Source organism: Parasteatoda tepidariorum, chromosome X1, assembly GCF_043381705.1.
Source record: "Parasteatoda tepidariorum isolate YZ-2023 chromosome X1, CAS_Ptep_4.0, whole genome shotgun sequence".
NCBI lineage: Eukaryota > Metazoa > Arthropoda > Arachnida > Araneae > Theridiidae > Parasteatoda > Parasteatoda tepidariorum.
The window spans coordinates 28,257,420-28,282,961 of NC_092214.1; the positions used below are offsets into that span (position 1 = coordinate 28,257,420).

Genomic DNA, 25,542 nt, shown 5'->3' on the forward strand with positions numbered 1-25,542 from the left:
CGAAAAACAATTTCCCGTGTTTGAAAACTTCATTGAACACAAAATGCATTTATAAAATTTTCATTATGTTTACTATTTTCGGAAAAATAACAACTCGAATGTTACGAATATATCACCATTTTAAAAAAGAATATAGGTTTCAAGAAATAAAGGTTTCACGGTTCAAATTTATGAAATTATTTTTTAAGAGGTCTCTAATTTTCCATTTTCTAACACATTTAGAAACTTTTTATACCCTAAAAATATAGGTTTCACGATGCAAATTTGTGAAATTTCTGAGATGTCCATAGTGAAAACATTCCCCTGACAACCTGTTTTGGACCAGAGACCTTTGGGTCATAAAGCTTAAGTCTCCGCAATTTCGTGGCAAATGGCATTAATGTGGAAATATTGCCTGCATTCTGCACCGACTGCCTTTATTTCCTTGATCAAACCCATCGGTCTGAGGATGGGTGATCTTCAAGCCATCTCTGAGTATTGAACCATGATTCTTCACAATGATAGTCCATTGCTTTAACCACTGTGCCATAGCAACTTAAAAGAGCTCATTGTATCGGAACAATCTTAGTGACTTTTTCTGCAAAGAAACTCGGGAAAAATTTGATACTCGAATGAAAAATTGTAGCACAAATTTTTTTTAGGTACATTAGACAAAAAGAATTTTTAAAAAGTTGATAATTTGATAGAAAAATAAAAAAATAAAAGTAATAGTCCCAGTATAACTATCAACTATGTCCACGAATTTTTTTTTCTTCCTTCAATAACATTTTTTTCCTCAATTTATTGATAAAATTTATTGTCATATACACATTCTAGATATGGACATTTCTGGTAACGATGGTGTAGGTATAGGTCCCGAGTTTCTAATAAAAGGTCTCAATTATTAGAAACTTCAAAAAATCCCCCCTTCAGTATTTAGACAAACAAAATAAGTTTCATAAATCGTAATCGATTTAAATTTAACCGAGCTAAGAAATTTATAGGGAAGAGATTTTCATTGATTTTTTTATTAATTCTTATTACATTTTTTATTTATTTATTTTATGCATACATTTTAAGAACAGGTGAGTATTTTTATTTTATTCCACTCAAAAACTGGATGTCTGAGAAAAAATAGAGGCAAGCAGCTGATCCGAATTTATAAACAATCATCGTCTGCGCCAAAAGACATTGGTGTTTAATGTCTGGAGCCTTACCATTAAAATAAATGCATCTCTTTTGAGTATTTTGTTTTTTCTGGGCTTTCTGATTTTAATATCAAGAAAAATCTTGGAATATTTTACCATGCGAGAGCTATGACCCATAACCAAATTTAATAGTTTTTTTTTCACATTACAGATAAAATTTATAAAACTGTTGAACGACTTAATGGAGGAATCCTAAGCCAGTTAAGTGTTTATTTAATAATTAATGAGCTTAAAGACATTGTAATGTATTGTAAACATTGTAAAAACATTAATAATAGTGTTTTCACTTAATAATTTTATTCTTTTGCACCATCTCTTAATCTCCAAGTTCCAAGCCGTAATAAAGCCTGTGAAGTCGCTGAAGATCCGCAGGAACAAGACTTTCTCTAAAGTAGTTATGAGTTAAATAAGCTTGATTCTTTTTGCAACAGATGGCACTGTATTAGTTTCCGTCAAAGCGCGAAAAACATTTTCTTCCGGTCTGCCAACCACGCAAAATGTAAACAAACGAAACATTTGATTCTCATCAACAGCCAAGCTAACGTTGTTACCTATAGGTTACAATTTTTATTTTCAAAATTACACTATTGCTTGATGTAAATATTTTTTGTAACAATTTCTTAACGAAATTCTCGTAATATCAATGTGTATTTGATTTCAATACATACCTTTTTTTTTAACTTTTTTTATCAAAGCATGCAAATTTAGTACCTCAATATTCTTGAAGCTGTTGTTTGTAAAGTTGATTCCATTCATTTTTGTTTCAAATCTTTATCATACAAGAAGATAAATGTATTTTTGGTTATTTTGCTCCAAAACAAACATTTTAAAACAAAGTATTATATTTTATTAGTGCATCATATGCAAAATACTTATGAAACTAAAATGTGGTTTGGCTATCCAAAGGTCCAGATTATAAAGCTAGTAAACTACTTATCACCTACTAGGATCATTTGGTGTTAGAGATTTTTTAAATTAAACATTCAAATATAATTTTTATATTAATATATGCACAATTTTAAGTTCATATTCAGAGATGCAATGGAGGGAGTATGCCAAAAACTGAGTAGTCCCACTGGTTTTTCAATCTCATTTTTGAATTTTTTTATTAAATCTAATTTTATTTTATTTATTATGATATTTGTTTATACTGAATAATCAACTTCAAATGTTTCACCCTAATATTCAAACTTAATTGTTTTAACATTATAAATGTTATCAAAACTGTAGATAACGGCATAGGTTATACAACACTATTGAGCAGACACAAGAATGAGGAGAGAAAAATTTACTGAAAATATTATAGGCATTGTGAATGAATACATAAATAAGATGTTTGAGTTTTCTTGGTAATATTTTTTTTTCACCATTAAATCACACTTATTCAATATTAAACTGTTAATGATGCATGAATACTTTATTTGATTTATATTTGAATAATTATATAAATAGTAATAAAATGGAAATACCCTTATTTTAAAGCTTAATAAGAGAATTATAAAACAAAAGCAACCTAAAAAAACTTTCTGTAACACTTTCATTCATTACTTTTTAAGAAATGTGTACATAAAATGCTAAAATTTTTAATGTTCCCTTGCTGAAAAGTTGCCAGTAAAGCACTGTTCACTAGTCTAAGTTGATGGCAATTCATGTACCTGACTACTTGTCATGTATCGGTTACTATTAGCAACCACTTTAATACTAATAGTACATCAAGAAAATAAGTTATATCCTAAACCTTTTTGATGAGTTAACCTGTTATTTGTGAAATTGCATTGTGCATTTCTGAGGAGAAAGCGCATGTTCATTATTCATTTAAATTTGATCAAACAAAATTAGAAAACAAATTTAATATATATATATATATGTGATTCCTAACTTGCAACACTTTATGTGTAAACATCTTATTGCTATTAAGAGAGTGATCTAATTCAGCCTTGGGTTAGAAAACTGTATGTTGTAGTAGTGACAATTTTTTTGGATCTTCTAACTTTCAAAGAATTAGAAAGAAAAAGATATGTATTCTAATAATATCAAAGATATTTCAATATAGTCATTCATTAAAATTTAAATGAGTCATTAATATGTTTTGTTTCAGATTTTTATATAAAACTTTATATGTGCAAATAGTTTATAATTTATAAATGTAAGATAATAAAAGGGAAAAAATTTATTTTAGTTACTTGTAAAAGATTTGTTACAATTTTTCACAAAAGCTAAAGTAGTATGTAAATTGAAAGGGATAGTCTTAATTTTTTTTTAAGAATTAAAATTTATTTTTTTTTTTTTTTTCGCAGAAAAATCTTTTATTTTGAAATGACTCATTCATCCATAATGGTACTTACATTAGCTATGTCATTGCTTGAGCAGTGTGTCACACTACCAATGCAAAAACAAAACAAAAAAGTTTTTTTTTAAAGAAGTAAAATTGTTTTTATCAAAAATTTCTCGAATCTTATCAAGTGAGATTTAGTATTAAATCAAGATCTCTACTACAGATTTTGAAAATCCAACAATTAAAAGCTTGCATAGTTTTAGATTTTAAATTAAACTATGGCAAAATATTTTTTTTTTAAAAGGATAATCTTAGGTTATGCAAAGAACACATTGGATGCTTTTGAGAATTTTGAATCTTAAAAAATTCATATTTCAAGTACTTAATTCTTTATTAATTAGAAGTGTCTACAATAAGATTAATATTTAAAAGCTGTGATAATTTATAACAATTAAGAGCTTAGCATGTAAAGATTCTAAGTCATGTTTTACTGAAAAATTGAGATTTTTTGGAGAATGATCTTATTGCACATCTTTAATTATTCTTTAATGCTTGATTTATTTTGCTAAATTTCAGAGACCTTGGTGAATGAAGGTAAAAAATGATAGCCTTTGAGTGTTTTCATCATGGAAGAATGTTACAAGAGTGTTTTTCTACAAACAGTCACATAGTAAGTAACCTTAGAAAACTTTTCTCTTTTTTTTTTCAGCAAATCTAAGCACCAAAAGTGTGACATACTAAGCTGAGTTAGATGGATTTATTTGTTTTCATATGTTATAAGCTTCTAAACAAGATTTAAGTTGAAGGCATAATCTTTATTTCCTATTGTCAACTCTAACTTAAAATTTAATATAATCAATTTCAATAAAATGTATTTTAGATCCTTCATCCACTTAGTTTTTCAATTGAAAACCTTTATCTTTTTAAATTTAAAAATTTTGCTGGAATTATTCTCTATTTAATTTAGTTTCTTATATACTTGCAGATAATTTATTCATGCTGTAGCATAAAAGTCATATTACTGAACAACAGCCCATGGTAAGAACTAATGCTCAAGGTGTGTATCTATCAAGTGGTCTTTTATTTCTTTTTTTTTTCTTTCAATCAGATTTAGTTTATTATGCCATTTGATTTCATTACCTCTAGTCACCTGTTTTAGATAGGTTTCAAAAAATTTAGTTTACTGGAAAATTTTCCATCAAAAAGCTGATAGCCAGTGAAGAAAATCAAAGCCCATAAATGAAATGAATAAATTGATGAATTTGAACGAATTAAAGAATGTTTTTAATTGTCTAAAATACTTTTTATTTAATGTAAAGAGATCTTTATAGATTTTTTGGTGCCAAGAAAAGTTTTGAAATTTTGCTCCTTGGTCCAGCACTAAGTCGGATTCTTACTTGAAAAATATTTGTAAAATATTGCTTGTTACAGAATGAAATTCTTTAACAAGTGCTGTGAAATAATGCTGTGAAAAATCGTTAAGTATTTGATAATAAAAATAATAGAAATAAACTTTAAAAATTTGAGTTATAAGCTGTCGATGCTCAGGTAAATATGTACTCTCTGAATAAATAGAAAGAAGTGGACTGTAAATTTGCACAATATTCAGGGTTCGTGATTTTTTTTTAAAAAATCAAAAAAATCTGATTTTTTTTAAGTCAGATTTTTATTCAAAAACACAGTAAGAAATTTAATTTATGATTAAAAATACTTTATAAATGTTTAGTCAAAATTAAATTAACATTAAAACTATATTATAACAATATTTTAGGAGCTCTAACTTACTAAAATAGTTTTTTGTTATAATACATAGCTTTGAATGCATGACAACCATTTTGGAACAAATGCATGATTGAAATTTAAAGACACAAAAATATTGTAAAAATATCGATTTATCGTTTCTTACGAGACACAAAAATATTGTAAAAATATGAATTTATCATTTCTTACGAGACAGAAAAATAAAATTTTAAGAAAAAGTTTTTTGTGAAATTATTCTACAGTTTTTCCTAAAGTTGAATTTGGGAAGGTACTGCTTAACGGTAGTAAATTTGGCTTGGATAGACCCCTGTACTTTAACAATTAAAGCAAAGTTTCAATTAGCAAACCATAATTTTAATTTAAAATTGTGATTTCTTTTTTTTCCTCTTAATTTTTAAAATGACAAAATAAATGTAACATATTGTGTTTATAATCTATATATTTAATCTATATATTTTTATATTAAAATATTCATTTTTAATCCTACATCAATAAAATATAATGTAGATTTTAATTCCATGCTTTTTCAATCAAAAGGTAGAATTTTAGTTAACATTATTTGCATTTTTTTAAAAACAAATTCATGTTTATTAATTACTTTTGACAGCTATGCAAGTCTAAATTAAGACAGCATTAAATGTTTACTTTAATCTGTACTTTCAATCTCAAGAATCAATAGATTTTTAAAAATGTAATTTCAAGCGCGTTGGAATTTAACACACATCAAAGAAGAAAGTAATTTCATTAACTAAAATTAATTACTGTAGCAATTTATTTAAAATAAATTTTAAAACTAAGAAAAGAAAATAATAAAAGTATCAATAATTGAAACACTGTTTTTTAACTTTTAAAATCAATATATATATAAAAAAATCATTTGATTTAAATCAATGTTTTTTTTATAAAAAATCATTTGATTTAAATCAAGCTGATTTAAATTAACAAACCCTGACAATATTTATTTCTTATTATTTGGAAGAGAGCTTTATTTGTAGCTCTTCACAGTTCTCCTACCACTCTCTCTGTATTACACATGTTTTCATTGATTGTGCTACAAAATCGTGCGGATGTATACTGCTGGGCATTGGATTGTTCTAACTATCAACAATTAATATTAATACACAAATCACTGGTAAAACAATAAAATACTCACAAGAATATGAACAAGTAATATACAGTTTAAAAAAGAAAGTAAATAATATTCATTCAATTGGCAATAATCAAATCTTAGAAATGGTCTCTTAAAGATTCCTTTATTTGTTTTAATTCTACAAACATGAACTCTGCCATCCTTTCTCGGAAAGACCTTCACAGTTCTACCTATTGGAAAATTGCATATAACTAAATCATCTTTTATCACAACCATGTCTCAGGTTTTAATGTTTTGTTTATCAAAGTACCATTTCAACCTTTGTTGCAAAGTTGACGAATCATTTTTGTGCCATTTTTTTCCATATCAATTGCACAAAGTTAGTGGTTTTGTGCCATAAATTCAACCTATTAACATTGGTTAGATCCTGTTCAATGATTGATGTGAATGGTATTCCGATCAGGAAAAAAGAGCTGGAAAGTAATCTTGATAACTACTTTCTTTTCTTTTTCTCTTCCTTCTGTGCATTAAATTAGGGGACGGTTGTTTTTTCGTTTATTTCAATTTAGTTGATGCTCGGTAGTCAGTTGTGTAATTTGTTTTTGAAATTTGTTTTCAAGTAAGTTTTTGGACATTATATTCGTATGTATTAGTTTAGATTTCATACTTTTGAATTTTGTACTGTATTTTCTCTACCTGGACTTTGGCAAAACCTTTGGGGTATAGAGAGAGCAACTTAGATATTTGTTGTGCTCTCTCGATAGAAAAGGTTTTGCATTTTTTACTTTCGGGGCTGGTACCCCCTGACGACATCAGCTTCGGTTGTCATATTTTTAATTGTTTTTCTTAATTTATTCTTTTGGATTCAATTTTGTTATGGAATTTCTGCTGCATTGCACATTTTTTCACTGGAAGTGTAGTTTCTAATTACTTTGATTTCTTTTCTTATTTTGCTAGAAATGGCGCACACCATGCCTTGTGACAATATTCAAATCATAGGTTTTGGTCCTTTCTCCTCTTCTTTCTAAAGAATGCACAATTTTCTTGGCTATGGTGAATCAAGATCATCCGGTACATTTTCTTTATGTCTACTGTGAAAGCATAGACATATTTACAAAACCTTATCATGATAGAAAATAAATCACTTTGTACTATGCCTCCAATTAATTATAATGAATTTAAGGAATTACCAGTCAAGGTAGGATAACTCGCATTAAAAACAATTCTTAGGACAGTTGATTGCCTATCAGGGAGGTAAAGGGGGAATGTAGTAAGTGACTTCTTGCTCATCATCCAAAATTTCTGACAAGTGTCCCATCTCTGAATATTCATGAAGGAGATCCTTTTATGAAGATAAATAATTTAACTCCTTATTTAAACGTTTCCACAACAGATTTCTTTTTTCCAACGCAAACTCTAGATCAAGAGTTTCTTTAACGAACCCACAATCAATTTTATTATCTTCCACATTTGATATGCTTCTACTAACTAAATAATCAAGCACAGAATTTTGTAAAATTTCATTCGAGTTAGGAGGGTGAATTTGCCCAGGATTTTATTAGCTAAAAAAAAAGAAGAAAAAAAGGATTCTGCACCGATTAATAAATCAACTCTATGTGGACTGGGAAAATACTCATCAGCTAAGTTAATGTTTTCTAACCCCTTCATACACTTGTTTATTTTTTTTTTTTGAGGGTGTGAGATCAAGAATTTTGGGAACAACTAATAAATTTAAATCAGTGTTAATAGTTTGAGCTTTATTTATTAAAGTAGCACATACTTGAGACCTAACAGAAATAGCTGAGTCGCTCAACCCAGACACAACTATGTTTATTTTATTCTTACTCAATTACAGTTGACCTGCACATTCTTTATTTATGAAATTAGACATAGATCCTGAGTCTAATAAAACACGGACTTCACTCCCATTTCTGAAAGACTCACATAAATAACAAATTGCTGTGCTCAAAAGAACTGTTTTGTTTTTATTCCAGACATAACTCCAGAGCGGAAAAGATATTGGCGTCAATGTTTTGCTCTTCGCATACTGCAGGTGTAAATTCAGAAGCTAGCTGAGAGAGGGGGAGATTTCCTCTTTCAATTCATTTTTTATTTGATTCTGAATTCATAATGTTCTCCCAACTAGTTGTTAAACGTGATGCAAACTGAACGTACGTTTCATTTAACTATCTTGTGGTTCTGAAATTGTCCAGAAAGGATGGAGCAGTTAGCTGAAATTCTCTGAGTACTATTTCTTTCACTTTTTCATAATTATTAAGATCATCATCACTTACGTATGCCATTATATTAGACAATCTTTCACCAAGCAGATTAAGAAAGTTTTCCGATTTATATTTATCTAGTACAAAACTTAACAATAAATACTCGTCCTAAAGAGGTAAAAAAGAATCCTCAATTTTCGGGTGTACTAGGCGATTTAATGGTTAATGTTCTAATACTTTTAATCAAAGAATCTCGGGAATTATTAGATTCAAGTAATTCTATGTTATTCTCTTTCGACTCGGCACCAATATGTGTAATTTCTAGTTCAGTTTTTGTTCTCTCAAGCTCTTTTGGCTCAGCACGAATAGGTGCAATTTCTAGTTCAGTTTTTGCTCTCTCGAGCTTTAAACTCGCTACCTTTAATTGTTTTGATTCTTCAGACTTGCACTCTTCTAATACTTAATTTACAAGATCACCTACAGTTTCAGAGTCAGTTGGATATTTTTCACAACTTTTATTTATATCAATTAAATTTATATCAATTAAATTTACCGCAGTCATATTATCATTAATCTCTAGATCTAGTTCTCTGACAATAAGCCTTAAATCATCTTTTTTACAATTCTTTAACTGTGTAAATCAAAGTACTTTTTTGTAAAAAAATCATAGCAATCCTACTTTGAAGAGGAAACCACGAAGCCACTGATTTCTTGGAACACAGTCACAATGGTTATCTCTCGGAACTAGAAACAAAACTCTTTTCATTCTAATTATTTTAATATTGCTGATTTTTCAACCTGGTGAGCAGACCACTCATGTCGATGCTCAGGTAAATCTGAACTCGCTCAATAGATAGAAAGAAGTGGACTGTAAATTTGTGCAATATTTATTTCTAATTATTTGGAAAAAAGCTTTATTTGTAGCTCTTCATAGCTCTCCTTCCACACACTCTCTCTCTCTGTATTACACATGTTTTTATAGATGGTGTTACAAAACCGTAAGGATATATAAGCAGGGCTCAGTGTATATCCAAATTCCATCAGTTAAATTGTTGTATGATAAAAATTGAGCTGGCATCAATGTCTCCCAAAGTCCAACTGAATTTTCTGAAATAGACTTAGGTGTTTCTTGTGGAGTCCATGTTAAATTGCTTTTTGTTTTATCTTTGTTTGCTTATCAAATGAGCTCAATAACTCTTATTAATAGACTTTTATGTTTATTGAAATTAATTTATTTAAATGCAAACTTATCTATTTGTGAATCAAACAGATCTTGGTTAAAACAGATTATGTGAAAAATTCAACGAAAAAGCTGATTTTTTTATTCATTTAGAGAACTGAACACTTTCTTTACAAGTTCTATATGCCTACTTAAAAAAGCTCACCTTGAAATAACTCATCAACTCTAATTTAATTTAATTAAATTATGTATTTTGATTGAAAGTTAGCTTCAGTATCTCTGTGCAAGCTTTTTTGACCATAGGTTACTTAAGATTGGAAATTAGGGATTTTGTCTCTTCATTAGAGAATTTGAGATGGTGCGGGTTAAATTTTTTGTAGCATCGATATAAACCATTTAAATCCTTTCATTAAGATGTTCTCTACCATGCTCACTCATTGCCCATGGAAGCATTTTTGTTTTTTAATAGCAAGAGTTTTTCAAATTTGTGCTTTTAGTGAATTTCTTAGGAATGTAAATAATAGAATTTTAGTCTCTGTATTCTACTGAATAACACTGGGAACAAATGTTTTGTTGCATTTATACAAGTACTTGATCTTATCTAATTTGTTAATGGGGATTCCATACCTGAAATTAGTTTTGTTCGTAAAGTTAAAAAAAAAATTCAAAATATTATCTTTAGCTTAGATTATTTTTGTCTGAATGTACAGGTTTATAAAAAATGTAAAGGTTTATGTATGTATATATACACTTTTGAACTTGTCTGATCATTTGAAAATAACACTTAAGACAAAAAACATACCACCTTACTATATCGTATCATTAACTAAAACGTATTATCGCCATCTTTCTATTGTTCCCTATGTAGCAGAGAAACATTAACTTAGTTTTCACTTCAGGAAATTTTGAAATATCCTGGTTCGAAATGTATTATTAAATTTTATGAAAACCGTAGCTTACAGAGAGAGACAGATTGCTCAGTAACATTAAAATTTTTCAAATCTGTTCAAAAATCTCATGCAGCAGAAAACAAGAAAAATTTGATTCCTTGTTTAACCGGTTAAGGAAATGGGCAAAATTGAGAGAATGTTTCTCCCCTACACACAGTTCCCCTATCAGTTAACATGGGAAAACCGGTTTTGCTATGCAGAGAAGACTGCAGGTTAAAATGCGACTTTTTACGTGCAGAACCGTCAGTGGGTTAATCTTTCAAAAGATTGAAATTTCCAGGAATAATTTATAGGATTCACCTCTTGAAATTAATGTAATTAAAGTTTATGATCAATCTTTAATTTATTTAATAGTATTCATGCTGTAGACTTTTTTCTTTGTTTTCCCTCAATGAAAATTGAGCTTATGGGTGAGTTTACTAAGAATTTCTTTCTTTTTCTCCATTCAGTATTTCCCTTTGATGACATGTTGAAAAATCAATCTGTTTCCAAAATAATAGTCTGGTTTAATGTGACAAATAAATCTAATACAAATGCAGTGTTAAAAGAAATTGCACGCAATGAAACATATTATGGTATCTAAAACGAATACACATTTTTAGAAACAATTTTGTTGTTCAGTTGCAACTTACAAAGCCAGCCATCTAAAATTTTGGAAACTCGCGTTTTTTATTTATTATTTATTTTTTTAGTTCAGTTTTTTAAGTAGTTCTAAGTAAACTTTTGTCCAAGTACCAGAAAATATAATTTGCCTTTTACATGTGATTTGCTGCAAAGCCTGACATTTCCATATCCTGTTGCTTTTGATCCAGAGTTTACATATTCTTGTTGTTTAAAGATAATCTGTCTTGTGCTGAACTGTTTACACAAAGTTCCAATTAAGTTTTGTGTTATTTTTTTTTTTTTTGACTTTGAAAATGTTTGTTGAGGAAGTCTCTCCTTTATAAATCAAGAAGATAGAAACATGAAGAATGAAAAGAAGAAAAAAATCAATCTGCTTTAATTTGTTTTCCATTTTTACATTTAGTTTCGGGTTTTTAATTTGTTTAATCAAAATTTATAACAGTTAATGGTGAATATTATTTAAACATTACATAGTATTATGGTTTCCTCATCATCGGTTGATATTTTAGTTACATATTATGCACATAAAATTCATTTATCACGAGAGGCTGTTTTTTTTTTCTTTCTGAAGCTTTAGAAATTCTTTAACTCCTAGTCTATAGCAGAAAAAAAAATTCAAATATATTTCACTTAAATTATGATTTTAATATTTATAATGCAATTCAGCTGAACTAAAAATTTTTTTTTTTATTTTCATTACATCAATTTTATTTTGTTAAATTGAATGAAATTTGAATTTTGATTTAGAATAAAATCAGCCAACTCAAAAGTGCATTACAAAACTATCCAAATTAAAAATTGAATAATCTCTTGCTTTTATCTGCTTCTGTCTACTGAAATTATTTTTAAAAATACAGTATCTTCATGCCTCTGAAACCATAGTTTTGGTCCTTATCTTATTTTTGCTAAGTATTGCAGTAAATCAGCACTCCTTAAAATTTTTATGTTTGCAGGTAGCAGGTTTTACTACCCAATGATACAATTGCAAAATATACTGTGTGTAAAATAATCTTAGATGTTTGCTTTTCAGAAAGTTAGTTTTTCTTTATTAAATGTTTTAGTTTTGCACCAAGATAAGCCTGCAATGAGAAAAATACAAGGGAGCTAATAGTTGAACTTTGTATATTTATTGGTGCTGAAATTAAAAAAATAGTAATTTTTTTCTATTACATCAGGTTTTTTTTAAAAAAATTCAATTTTACTTGGATTTTTTTTTTGAACATTTACCATAAAAAAATTTTGGTTTTCAATTTCTTCTCTCCCTGCCTGACCAACAGTCTATTTTGTTTAAATCTTAAAAATACCTCTATGACATCCCCCTGTCCCTCAAAATCTTATCATGGTACGCTGATCTCTCAAGAATGCTAGCAAGCAAATCGGGGATCATTTTTCTGGAAACAATTTTAACGGCTGCTTTTTACGATACATGGCTTCGAGTGAGAGACGTTGTGAAAGTTTCCCGGGTGACTTTTATTGCGTACGTTCTGAATATAGTGTTGGTAAAACTTACGTGAGACGCATTACAGACAATGTAAGACAATTTTATCATGCATATTTTGACATGGAACTCGAAAACCAACGCAAATTTTGTGCTTTTCATTGTTCATATATATATATGTATAACCGTCATTAAACAGCTGGCCCAATTTTGGGTTTACGACTAGTAATATTCAACTCCGTAGCCTTGAGATTATGAACCAATCCAGAAGACGAGACAACTCCTAGAGGTATGTACCCCCAGAGGTATGATTTGTTATGGAAACATAGAGGACTTTGTGATTCGACAGATTTAATGTGCACCAGTCAATCATTTACTACACGGTTGGCGTTCGACCGAAGGGGATCAGACCTGCTTCCTTTTGGAGATGGGCCCTGTGCCCTAATAACCAGGCTATCCCGGCCTTTTCTCATAAAGTTTGTGTGCAGTGTCTCAATGATCTACGCTTATGGTTTCAAGGAAAGAAGACTGCTTTACAATTTGGAATTCATATGACATGGACCCCAAAAATGAAAAACTTTTGATCATTGGTCATCCATACATCAATCATCCATTTTATGTAAGTTACCTTAATAAATATAAATTAAAAAGTATGTAGGTCATTTTCTTCTAGAAACTCTCTTAACCTCAGGGAAACTTATTGTTTTTCTTTCGACCAGAGGCAACGTGTGCGATCTGGCAACAGTGCTTTTCATTCATTTTAACCTATAAATAATTTGCCAATTGCTTAAAAATCAATTTTCCATCACAAGACTCAATTTTATATTGATTAAAATGGAAAAATGGCAGTTACCAAATAATACATGCAAAGTTCTTTGAGACAATTTTTGAAATCTGCACATCAAATAACAAAAAAATTAATGAAAACTTGTATTTTTCTAATTCGTAAGCTTGTGTTATATTCAAATATGTATTATGAATTTAAATTGTTCCCTCAAATTACTATACCTACCTGTGTATTATCTCCAGTGGCGCATATTCCACTGCACCTATTTCTAGCTGTGATGGGGTTTGTTTAGCACAACAATCTACTTTTATTTATGATGGAAATAACCTAAATACACAATATAATTTTAGTATATACTTAAAAATAATAATACGTTTAAATCTTATGTAATAATTTTTAAATTATTTAAAGCTACGATTGATAAATGTTGTTGTGAATACAGAATAATATTTATTTTTAGCTGATGAAATAACTTTGAATTTCAAAGCCCCTCACAAAAGCAGAATTTACGTCATATGTGAGTGAATCTTTGTCCCTGGATCATGCTGAAAAGGCATTCACACTGGATGTGAAAAAAAATCATGTATGTGAATTCAAAGATGCAAACAGAAACCTGATTGTCAAGATCTCCCTGGGTTAATATATTTCCCAATAAGGTTCTTGCTCACATCTCTACATATTCGAATTTTTCGCATCCGCTGTGAATAGTCCTTTACACCTTTATGGCGGAATCTCGGAAAATAAGTTCAGCAGATTATCCCCATTGACAATTTTCATGTTTTTAACAGGTAATTCGCAAATTATACTGAAAAAATTGTGGTGGATGAAGCCAAGAAAAATTTTTTTTGATAATAACTAAATATTTGTTTTTCTTTTTTCAGTTCCTTTTAAAACAAATTTTCATTTGAAGTTGTATGCATAATGCTTGTGTTCTTGAAATGAAAACTGAATGAAGTTAAATCAAACAGTTTTCTTTTAAGTAAGTTATATCTATCTTATTATAGCCTATATTATTTTATCCCCTCTTTAAAATATTTCATTTTTATTCATCAGAAACTATAACAAATTAATGTATGAATTATTTTGATTGTTTTACAGAAACCATAGCCTTTTATTACATGTTTATAATTATTTATTATGCCTCTTGTAAATATCTTTATTGTATTTTGTAATTTAAATAATATTTTTAGTGATGTCACTGATTTCATTTTCATATAACAATGCCTTTATTTCCATATGCGTTTTTAAACTTTTTGTGTTTGTTTAATATACCTGCATAACAATACAGGAAATTTGTATTAGTTAATCCAGTGTACAGTGCCTGTCATTTAATGTGATTACATCAGTACCTGAAAGTTTTGAATCCAATAAACTGCTAATTCCATTGCCATAATATCTTCTTTTTATTTAAAAAAGGTATATCTTATCTGTTTTTTGGGGTATTAAGAGAATATGCCCTGAAAAGTACAGTTTAAGAGCCAGTTTTTTCTTTTAAAAAAATCAGGCAGTGTTGGATACTTGGCATTTTCGATTTTGTTAAACTTTTGACGATATCTTCTTAATACAAAACTATTAGAGGCATAATTTCTTATTCCCCCCCCCCCAAAAAAAAACAAACATTTTCACGCTTTTGGAGACTAAAACAGAATTTTAAGAAAAACACAACTATTTACAAGACACATTACTTGTGAAAAGACCGGATGTTTAGCATTTTAAAAAGACTTAAAGTGCTTATTTTTCATTGAGTGCTTGTTAAGAATGCTTAGTTTTCCTTTTTTCCAAAAAAATACCTTTTTTGTTGCCATGAATCATGTCATTCTACACAATCCTTTCCAGCATACTAACTACTTCATAGTACAGAAACATCAATTGTTTTATATGTTTGAGAAACTACTCACTAGTTCTTATAAACATATAAGACTTTGATGTATTTTTTTTATATTTATTGTGCTTATTCATTTAAATTAATTGTACTTATTAATTTTGTACATACATATAAATTTTGTTCATTTATTAATATTATTTTTACTGTCAACTATCTAAAATTTGTTCTTCTGTTTTTGTTGTATTTTATTAAAGGATTTTATTTACATCTAATTTTCAAAGTTAAAAATTTTATATGAAATATGTTAGTTTGAGCGTGATATTAGATCATTATTTTAATTTATCTGTTCATTTTTAAATATTTTTTCCTATCTTGCATTTGCACTTGCCTTGTCTTGTAATTAAATTAGTGCCTGTTGTAGCCTAATTTTCACATTTCAAAGTTTCAGTAGCACTCAAGCTCTCATCTCAATTCCCAAAGAAGCAAATACAAGACAAGTTAATTTCATTTTTTCTTGCTCTCAATAGACACTAGGAATATAAACCTCTAAGATGGCATTTAAACATTTTAACTCACAAAACAGATTGATAAAGTCAAATATATCACACTCATAGAGAGGTAGCCAAATTTGTAATTATCATCAACCACATCGCATTAGCAATGCAAAGCATCATGAGCTGGTGAGGGGCAGAAAAAGGCAAAAATTTTCCTAAAAAACATCAAATGTTTTTGCACTAGATATGCCGCAAATGTAAGTTGTACATATCATATTTTGTCAAGAAGGATATTGTTGGATGATTCTTTCACTACTTTTCATGTAACTAGTTGAAAAGTCTATGAAATAAAACTTCGAATCAGGATCAAAATTAATTTACTTATTGTAGAATATCATATGCAGATTTGACAATACTTCAAGTAGACCCACTTGAAAAAAGTTATTTAAAAAAGATCCATTTTATAATTTGTATAATTTTGGATATTAATAATATTATAAGAAACAGAATTTTTTAAAATGTGCTATAGGGGATTAGAGTCCCTCCAATAACCTTGCTTTATTGAAAATGAAATGTATCATAAGTTAAGCCCATCATCATTGAAAACAAATGAATGAGACAAATTTTTATTTTGTGATGTAGCTAAGTTAACTGTTAATCGATCATAAAGCGTTCAAAGAGCTTTTCCCTTTATCTAATACACACAAAGTAGAGCTTGTTATGTAATAGAATCAGTTATATCTCTTACCTTGCTTCAGAGATCACCTAACTTATGAGACAAACATGAGCAATTAAACTAAAGCAGTTAAGGAGCTCCACCCCATTTCCGTTCTGTTTTAGCCATTGAAAACTTTGGTGAAACAGGAATGCCACAAAGATTTATTAATACCTTATAACATCTTTAGCCAATATGAAAATGATTAAAGAGTGGAAGAGTAAAAATAAATTTTTGATATCCTGTCTTGTGATATCAAATAAAAATTAACTGTTAAAATAATTAACCAATGGATAATAGTTATATATAGGATATTCTTGGAGTGAAGCAAGTAGTTACAAAAAAGAAAAAATTATTTATTGTAGGTAAAAATAATAAGGTTGAAATGTGAAAAATACATGGTAATATCGATATAACATTGGAGGGGATTGAAACAATGTATTCAATAAATACTATTTAATTATTTTTCTCTCTTATTTTAAGGTTAATTAAATTATTTGTTTATTTTCTAAGTATTGCAAAGTTACCTCAATTAGAGGAGATGTGAAGGAGGAATTTCAAAATTGACCAAAGTGAATTGGAAACTAACAACAGTATTATGCAGACAAAAGTGGAAGTTAATAATGTAAGGAAAGATAATAATAAAGGTATGCATTATGTAAGTAATAGCAAATTACTTTTTCTCTCTTATTTTAATTATAATTAAATCTTTATTTAAATATAGTTATGTAGATTTGGGGTCTTCACTGTCATGGATGATAGTGATAAAGGAATTCAGTATGCATTTAATAACTATTATATGATTATTTGAATTAATTTATTTTTACTATATTTTTAAGAATGTTAATTAGATTGAGTAAAATATACAATAGTTATTATGGCATAACTAGTAATTATTATGGCTATCTATAGTATGATAACTAAGTGCTTTTATACTAAGGCTTGTTCAAACTAATGACTTTGTTACAAATTACTATCTAGTGTTAATTGGTTCTTATAGTTGTATAGTATTTTGGTACCAGCAGGTTCTTTTCTCTATATATTAAACAAATCATTACAATAGCTGCCACTGTTTTGGGTGTTCAAGTTTATGCTAAACTTTGTTATGCTTCACAGAGATAATGACATTTAGAAACTGTTTAGAAAAGTTTACTGTAAGTATGATATGTTAAAAAAAAAAATTTGTTCAGTAATTATTTCAAGAGTAAAAATACTTATTGTAAATACTATGCAGGTTGTTCAGTGGCCCACAAAAATACATTGTAATCTTATCAGCTTTTCTTAATTAACTGTTTGTACCTTTAACAGTGTCATACATTGACACATTGTGAGAAGAATTCAAATTTCATGATACTGTCAGCAGATATTGAAAAGAATTAATATGCTTTCTTGATGGGAAAAAAAATTAGTGCAAATAATCAGTTAGAATAGGCACTATCTTTGATCTATCTCTAAATTGTACCTAATTTCATGTGTGGATGGTATGAAAATGCATACAGAATTAAACTTTTAAACAATATAAAATATTTATTGCTTAAAACAATTAGCTACGCTTTTGTGTTGAAATAGCAGAAAATATCTTGTACCAAAACTGTCAGAACTGTGAAACTACTGAAAAATTAGACTTCATACTACATATTTTTTTAAAAAAATTTAATTTCTTGTAGATTGAAGAAAAAAATCTCTTGAAGAAGCTTCTCAGTTCTTTAAATTTTTTAGCAAAATTTCTCAAGACCAGTTCATTTAATCAAATTTAGAAAATATGCCTTTTATCATATGTTATGTAACATTATATTGATTTTATACTTTTAAAATCTGGTGAGGAATAACTGAAGATGTTTTGGTTTTTATTTTGTGTTGCTGAATAACAGTTATTGTTATTTAGCTTGTTATTGTTATTAGCAATTATTGTTAAAGATTAAAGCTATTTCATGGTTTATTTGAAACGTTTTCCAATAATTTATTTCAAAAGATTTAATGGTATTTCATTAACTCTATATACTAGCCTTGATGCAACAAAATTTTATTTAAACTTTTTTTAAAATTATAGTTTTTCTTAAATTTATAGTGAAACGATGACAAAAAAATGTGTAAAAATTCCATTTTTATCATACCCAAAAACTAAAAACTTAGAATATTCATTTTGTTGTGCCATGTAAATTGAAGTTCAATGTGCCTCTGCTGTTACTGGTTATACACATAAGCCCTACTCTTAAAAAGTTAAAACTCTGTCTTTTTTATTTTAAGTTTTGGAGCATCAGATTAACTTTGACATGAAATTTGTGGGGAAAATTATAAGCTTTGGCTATATTATACAATTGGAACAATGCTGTTTCATTAAGATAATGGCAGTTTGTTGTAAATATATATCAAAAATATAAGAAAACATTTTCTAAGATTTTCTCTTAAAATAATAGTGGTGTTTTGATCGTTACATGTCAACATGCTCAATTTTTCAAAGATTTTATTAGATCAATTTTTTCAAAACATGCAGAAAATTGCAAAACGAATTTTATATAATTAAAAAATCTATTGAAAATATTATCAAAAGAACATCTAGAAGTGAAATTTGCTTTAAAAAAAGGCATTCTAATTACCAAAGAAGTACTTTAAACGTTCAAATAGTTTGTTATCAATTCTTTTTATATATATAAAAAAAGAAACAAGATAATAGGAAACTTGTTTAAAATCTAAATGGCTAGAACTACAGATTCCTCAAAATCTTTTATTTCATTCAATTAAAACTTATGGTTTCATTAACTTTTTTAAAAATTATTTTAATAAATTAATCCAATATTGTGTAGACACTTTAAAGTTTGCAAATAAAATAAAAATTACCAAGTTTAATGATTATTTACAAATAAAATTTTAAAAAATTAGTTAAAATTCGTATTTTAATCTAAGTTATTACTGTGTTTTGTAAAAAAAATCTTTGTAAATTATCTTACTTCATTTTCATTTGTTAACGTTATTGAAGCTTTTCATTCTTGGTACGTATTGTTTTCCTGTTTATTTTTAATTTCTAACTTTAACACTCAAACACTATTATTTAAATGTTTTCAATTCCTCTTATGTTCATTGCAAGTGAACTATTAGTTTTTTTAAAAACGTATTTTTGTTTGCTTTAATGTGTTTAAATTAATTTAAAATTGGTTTAAAAAACAGCTTTTTTAAACAACATAGTTTACTCACTAAACATTCCTTACAGTAAGATTATCCTAACCTCAAATCTAAATTTCCCTTCTTTGACAATTAGCAAACTCTGAACTTTGTTAGTACAATTGATGTTTAAATTTTGAGGATTGCAACAAATTGACCAGAAAATTTATCGTTGAAGGTAGTAATTTTATTAACACTAACCAACAGTACTGATTCTTGACACTTTATTCTAGTTATACTTACATAGATTTAAAATTCAATGACTTTTTGTGCCCCAATAAATGTTATGGTTAAAATAAATAAGTTATTATTTTTCACACTTATTAAGTTTAAACAAGTAAAATAAGTCTCAAATTTGACTTTGTTAATCTTAACTTTACTAATATTGATGAGCTTTGTACGTCATTTTATATTTTTAAGCACTAAATTTGAACTTCGTGAAGCTAAAATCAAGCAAAAAATTGTTTTCCTATTCGTTCTCAATTTGCAAAAGATTTCAGATTTTAAAAATATGAACCTCTTTATTCTCTTAATTTCCCAATTGCAACAGTTAACTTCATAAACAAATTTTTCGCTATTATGTTTGAACAAAAATTTAATTTTATTGCATATATTTTCTGTATTACTTATACACAAAACATATATTTACTATAAAGCATTTAATAATTAATTTGATATTCTTGAAAGTTGATATGTTAAACAGATAGAAATTAAGCTTGAATACAAACGTTATTATATGAATAATATAAATGTTTGTATCTGTTAAACTTTTCAAGCCATGTGCTCTTTCTTCCCTATACACCATTTAATTTAATTTCTTTGAGTATTTGCTGTTGTATATCTTTTACATTCAGTTTAGCACAGCATGAATTGCAGCTGACATTAACTCAAAATCTGGGTCAGGATGAAAAGAAATTTATAAATTTTTAATGAATTAAATTTGAAGCTTCATTCTGAGCAAATGCTTTTTAAAAAAATTAACAAAATTCTGGATTAAGCTTAAAGCAAAAGGTTAGTAACTTTTGCTTTAAGCTTACTCTTTTGTAGGTAAGGGTGGAGCAAAGGTCAAGAAATTCCCAAAACAAGGTAGCATAACTGAATGAGCTTTAAGAACATTTAATGTTACCATTTAATGTATTTTGCTTACTTCAAAATTTATTTAACTAGTTGCTCTGTTTTTAGATATGTTATGATTGTATCTGCAGTAACAAAATAATATCTGGCTTATTATGGAATATTTGTAAGCAGCTGCGATCAAAGGGAAAATGCCATACAGCGGGATGAGACAGAAGTAGATAAATGCTTTGGAAGTTAATCTGTAATCATAAATACCTTTTTTTATAATTTTGTGAAGAACATTACAAACTTGTTAATTTTGTAGGTTATTTAAGTTATCACAAATCGGATTTTTTTAAAAAATTCATTCATTCGTAAATTATGGCTTCGATGCAAATACTTTCACTTTCCCCTGTTTTTCTTGTTCTTAAATTTATTTTATATAGTACATATTTATTAACTTTTGTTTATTAGTGAAACAACAAAATCTGGGTCATGTTAAAAAGAAATTTATAAATTTTTGATTTAAAATTCATAAATTGTCACTAGTAATCTTTTTTTAAACTACCTTTAAGCGGAATAAAGGTTTTATGTGTATATCCTTAAAATAACAGTATAGAGATATGAAAATTTTACAAAATATATCTGCACCACGCTTTTTTTTAATGTGGTGGATAAAGCTTCATTTTCAATATTAAGGAGAAGTTTTAAAGCTTGTTTTTTCGAAACCAAGTCACCACCTTGATTTGTGTAACTTTGTACCACCGAATTTGTCAGTTCAAAATCAACTAAAATCTTATTCTGGCATCAAATCTTATTATTATTGAAATATACACATGAAATTTCAAAAATACTCTAAAAATATTTTTTTATTGTCTAAATTTTTGGAAGAAGACAAAAAAAATCGAAAGGAAAGTATGGAATTGTTAATTATTGTTATCTATTGTTGTTATATATTAGTATTGTTGTTATGAATGATTTATTTATTAATTCTTCAATTATTTATTTAAATATCGGTTTTCATTAGGAAGCATTAAAATCCACATCAAACAAATTAGAAATTTATTTAGAAATTGGGTAATTTTTTTTATTTAACTTTTTTGTACCATAAAAATCAAATAACCATGTTCAATATCTCTCTTTTCTTTATCATGCTTAGCATAAAATTGTGCCTCTCTACTCAGATTAATATCTGCAAGCATTCTTAAGAGTACAATATGAAGCAATACTTAACAGAAACATAGCTTGTTTCATTTATCTCAACATCTTCTCCACATATTGTGTCCTCAGACAAAAACATTATCTTCGTCCGTTTTGTTTTTACAGATCACTGCCTTCGTTTTTTCTTGACACGTAACGAAAAATTGGCATAAAATCACCCACCAAATTGTAATATTCTTCTTTACACATAAAATAAATACATCACATAAAGTTAAAAAAAAAGACAAAATTTCCATTGACAAGAAATCAATGGGCAGCAAAAGTCGCCAAGTAATGATTAAAACCTCTATTCCTTTTGATGTTGCCACTCAATAATAGTGAAATAGTTTTAATTTTCTATAAATGAGGAAAGAGTGACAGGACCACCTATTCTTATCTTAGGTGGTCCTTGATGTTATCTATGGTCCAATAGATAGTGAAATTTTAATTACTTTCAATCTTGATGATTGCTTAAACTATTTAGTTCTCTGGGTGTATGTTATTCGGCAAAAATGACTACTCTTAACCAGCATAATGCCATATGCTTAGAACAGACTTTATAAGTTATGAAGGAAGTGGTTTGATTGGATTAGCAGTGTATCAAAATATGTCCAGTAATTGTGAATAATTATTTGCTCTAGTTTTGAGTATTCATGTTTTAGCTGCTTCTTGTTGTAACATTCTTTTTTCTTTGGACCACAGTAATCAATATATCGAGCTTCGACTTTCTTATTATTTTATCTTCGATTAAATATCATAGTAAGAAACTAGTTGATTCTATTGAAAATTAACCAGGTTCAACAGAATCGCAGTTAAGAAATTTGCCTGAACTTAATTATTTTTTTCAATTTATCAAAGCTATTATGATTTAAATTTTCTCTCTTAATTTGAATATATTTTATTAAGATAATTTGAATTTTGTTAAAAAAAAAAGTTTGAAATAGAAAGTGGTATTAGCTTATTAAAAAGAATTTTTTGAATTACATTAACTAAATAATAATTTGTGTTGATGTGTAACTTCTATGTGCTATTGTTCTATCACAGACTATTAATCTTTGCTGCCAACCAATAGCAATATTTTCAAATTTAAAAATAAATTCTTGGTATATATTTTTAATTCAAGATTTTGCAGATTCGCAAGAGCTAACCATGGAGATGTTTTCTGATCAAATCTCTTCTGCAGCAAGTCCTGTAAAAAAATAAAAAGACTGTGCAGCTGAAAGCAACATTATAATCATAAACAATTGAAGCTGAATTTCTAATTTATAATGTGTGTAAAAAAATTCATTTAGGGCAGTATTATTGTTGCAAGTTTTCTATCATTTAATTGAAAATAAATTTTATACATAAGATTTTATTTGCTCAGTTACTGTCTAATTGTGATAGATTAAAAATGTTTACAGTAGGACTTTTTTGTTTAATTTTAATATAATATTACTTGATGATTTTATTCAAATAATGCATGTTGTACTACAAATTAAACCTTTCACAAATCAAATTTGTTGTCTTTAGGAGAAGTAACATACAATTTTTGAGATGTTGATTTTTCTTTAAATCTTTTTAATAAGGGAAAATTTTAGATGATCTTTGTATAATATTTTTCTGTAAACTTTCTCTCTTTTTGTATTTAGTAAGTTAGTGCAATTATGTTCAACAGTTCTGAATGATAAAACAATATAAGGTGCCAAATTGATTAGTGCTGATTTAACATACACAAAAGCATACCTTTTCTTAAGTGAATAGGTATTTTTTTGTGACATCTGCTTTTTCTATTATGTGTAAATAAAAAACATTTTAAGAATTCTGGTTTTTGTTCTATGTGTGAATGAAAAACATTTTAAGAATTCTGATTTTTATTTTATTTTGAAAAATTCTACATAGGTTAAAAAACACATCTGTAATTGGCAAAATATATAATCTTAACCATTCATTTGAGCTGTTCATATTTTAACATTTGCACTTTTGGTATCATATTATGTTGCAAAAGGAGAGACTTTTTATTGTTATCATCAACTGCTTTTTGCTAAATGCATTTAGAATCTTCTCTTTTTCAAAAAAAAAAATAATAATAAATAAATAAATAACCACTCACGGCCCTCTCTCTTTGCCATCAAAATTTAAGAATTTGGAAATTTTAGTTTCTGCACTGTAACTTGTTAAAGAAAAATATTTTCTTAGTTCTTATGAATAAGAAAAAAAGCCAGTACTGCTAATGAGTTGTAGCTTTTTTACAAATGTAACATATGCTGTAACTATTGCAAAAATGAAGGAATGATTTAAGAAATGTGTTAAAACATAATTTTTTAAGATTTTATTTAATATGCACAAAGAGAGGACATATAGCAAATATCACTAGAAACTGATGCATTGAGTCTCCTTCGAGCTGTCAAATGACAAATGTGCTAAAATTAATATCAAATTGAAAGGGTACGACGGAAAAATTTAAAGTTTTGTTACAAGCTGGTCGAACAACTTCAGAAACACATGCAGGGTTGTTTAAACTGAAGTGGTTTAGATCAATTATTTATTTTTTTTTTTTACTGACTTACTTGGGTTATTTTTAAAAGTAAAAATCTTCTTTAGCAATTTAATCTCCTATTCATATAAATACTTGGTGTTTAAATGTATAAAAATGAAAAAATAGCAAGTTCTTCCTTGAATATCTTTTCAATTTTGAGTTCAATAACTAATGTGCGTCGGTGTTACTCGTTATTTAGTTACTCGGTTATCTAGTTTTTAAATGTTTATCTATTATCGTGCTCCTGCAAAAATACATTTAAAATAAATTACTGTCAACAAATTTAAAGTTAAGTCTTAAAAATTACTTAGAATAAAACAGACCAACTACTTCTTGTTTGGATATTTTTTTTTAATAGTTCATATTAACTTCAAGGTTAAGCAAATTATTTTAAAGATCTTGTTAAATCGTTCATTTAGCTTACAGCTATGAAAAGCATAATTAGAAATGAGATGCTGTTCTTAATTTTTTAATTTATTTTTGAAATTTTTTTCTCTAGTATCAATGGCAAATTTTTACTAAAAAAATGCATTATCTTTTTATTTATGTTTTTAATAATTTCGTATTCATAAAAAAACAATATTCAGAAATTATTTAAAATACTATCAAGGTATATTATTTCATGCTGCATAATTAAAAAATTGATATGCATTTTGCTTCATTGGGTTAAAAAATGACGAAGTATTTTATTCTTTAATTATTATTAATTCATTCGTACTAATAAATACCATTACTCTAACATTTTATGAACACATATGTTAACATTCAATTTGACGTTTTTAGCCCTAGTCATCATTCCATTATTCTTAAATAAATTTTTAATTTAAAAAATATACTTAAATTTTTTTATGTTTTGCTTAAAATGTGTATTGATTTAATTGTAAAAAAAAATATTAATGTTTATTTTATTAAGTAAATTAGGATTATTGCTATATATTGTATACTGCTACAACATCAAATGATGCTTAAGCATGACATTTTCATAGATAGTGGCAAGCAATGGGGAACTCACTCTTTTACACACGTTACTAATATACCAATTTGAATTGAAAAATAATTTT

At 27.5% G+C, this 25,542-nt stretch overlaps 1 long non-coding RNA gene across 14 annotated transcripts; it reads left to right on the forward strand.

The window, feature by feature from the left end:
• Window positions 1–1,620: 1,620 nt before the first annotated feature.
• On the forward strand, window positions 1,621–23,764 carry LOC107446674 (uncharacterized). 14 transcript variants are annotated; one of them, XR_011638172.1, is made up of 8 exons: window positions 1,621–1,744; window positions 4,039–4,132; window positions 4,448–4,519; window positions 13,975–14,302; window positions 14,396–14,493; window positions 17,062–17,206; window positions 20,890–21,025; window positions 23,096–23,764. It is a non-coding gene; the product is annotated as an uncharacterized lncRNA (long non-coding RNA). The 14 variants fall into 14 exon arrangements; XR_006225338.2 differs by having other exon boundaries at window positions 1,627–1,783; XR_011638171.1 differs by having other exon boundaries at window positions 1,627–1,783; window positions 17,062–17,195.
• Window positions 23,765–25,542: the final 1,778 nt, after the last annotated feature.